At 41.4% G+C, this 1,952-nt stretch overlaps 1 pseudogene; it reads right to left on the bottom strand.

Moving 5' to 3' along the window:
* Positions 1-271: 271 nt before the first annotated feature.
* LOC138847056 (N6-Methyl-AMP deaminase pseudogene) lies at positions 272-1,481 on the bottom strand (annotated as a pseudogene).
* Between the last annotated feature and the right edge of the window lie 471 nt (positions 1,482-1,952).

Raw genomic sequence — 1,952 nt, 5'->3', positions numbered from 1 at the left:
TAAGAAATTACTTTGATTCCTCTAGTTTTATTCCTCTAGCTATTGGGGAGGGACTGCTAAATCAAAGAAATCACTAGTGGAACAGGGAGTTTAGGAAGCAACAGCACTTAAAGTCTTTCCAAGTAAGTAGCAGGGAAGTAAGCTACATCTCAAGGCCTTAGTCAGTTTAAGACATATTAACTGAACACCAGCCATGGGTATGGTTCAGTAAAGGAGCCCATGATACTTGGCTGCTGTGCTTCCTAAAAGCAGTGGTGGACAGCTTATGGGATATAACAAGAAGATTGGTTGCAACACTAACCCAAAGGTAGTTGACTTCATTATAGCTTAAAATTGTAGCACTTTGGGCTTCAGATGATTCCACTTCTTCCTCAGTTCAGATCTGGTGCTATCAGAAGCAAAGATGTAGTTGATGGATTCATACAATAAATCCCACACCTGAGACTGGGTCAAATTAAATGTTTCCACTGCCAGCCAGTACTCTTGAGAAAGGTATGTTGCAAAAACACCTGTATCATCGGTACAGATCACAGAAGGATGTGCAATGCTGTACCAGAATCTGAAATGATGCTGGTCATAAGATGGAACTGTCTGAATTTTGATGTTTGAGGTCAAACACAGTTGCAGAGTTATCCGATGTTGCCTCACAAATTCCACCAGATCCAGGGATCCTCCCTCAGAAGAGTTGAGGAAAGTTCCATGCCCAATTCTGTCAGGAAGTAGATCCGGGAACATTTGGGTTTCTTTTCCTTGGTTTGGGATCTCTGAAAGATGCAACGCCAACTTCAGACATGCATTTTTAGCTTCTAAAAGAGGTTCCAAGAAGTCTTCTGCTCGTCCTATAGTAGGGTCTCCACTAAGGTCAAGGCCAAGAACTACATCCTCAGTAGAAAGGAAGAACTCCTCCGCAAGTTTAAGAGTCTCCTTGGCAACTGAAGGGCCGCCTCTTCTGCCGATTGCTATCAAATACCTAACATCGATGTCTAAGTTTTCTTGTTTGGACTGTTTTATACCCTCAAGTATAGATTCCACATAACTCTTTTTAGTCATTCCAATAGCATTTTCTCTTCTGGGAGTTCTCCTTAGTTCCAGGTATTTGACACCATCATCCGAAAATTCTTTAATGACATCTTTTGTGATCATTAGAACATCTTCAGGACTAGTAGTAAGCTGATGAATTATCTGAAACATCTGGAAACATTCTTCAAGAGTTCTTTTCTTTCCTTTATCAATCATGGTCATCTCATCGTGGATTTTAAAGTCTGGCTTCTTGGCTATTAACTTCTTCATGGTATTAGAACTAATGGATCCATTCAAGTGGGCATGAAGTTCCACTTTTGGTAGTTCCAAGTAAAAGTCTGTCTTCCATGACTGTTGCTGTTCCTCCACCTCCACCATGATTGCAGAAGGGAAAAAATGGTTCTTCTCCACTCTTACTCTTGGTGTGCAAAATACAGTGTATTTCAATCAGTAAATTCTGTGGTCCTGAATTTTCTTCAGATTATTTTACTTCCACATATTTTGATAAGATGAGCACACTAGGTAGGTCTGGGCTCAGCTTCACCTGGAGATTTTGCAACTATGAGGCTCTAAACATGTTTTCTCTTCAGACTGAAAAGCTGGTACAGAAAAATGACAAGCGGCGCTCCCATAACACACATGTCACAGGGGTAGCAGGCTGTCTTCCCGGCAGAACCAAAAAAATGTCAATTGCCCTCATATTTTAGCACAAGCTACCCCTTCCTGAGCTCATTGGCACCTCTGGATCAAGTATTTTGATTCATACCACCTATATAAGAGATCTGGATTGGGTTCCTGACTTCTGGTTTCAACAGGTTCATTCCCAGTTCTTTTGCACAAATGGGAAATGAACTAGTGTAAGGGAGTTCTGCTTCCGTCTTCTCTCTACATGGCTCTGTCTCTCCATTTGCCTCTCAGATAATGAAGAGCAG

The sequence above is a fragment of the Oryctolagus cuniculus genome, chromosome 19, assembly GCF_051225735.1.
Source record: "Oryctolagus cuniculus isolate XC-2025 breed Fujian yellow rabbit chromosome 19, ASM5122573v1, whole genome shotgun sequence".
Classification (NCBI taxonomy): Eukaryota; Metazoa; Chordata; class Mammalia; order Lagomorpha; family Leporidae; genus Oryctolagus; species Oryctolagus cuniculus.
The sequence above is the reverse complement of the archived record's forward strand: the minus strand, read 5'-3'. Positions and strand labels throughout refer to the sequence as shown.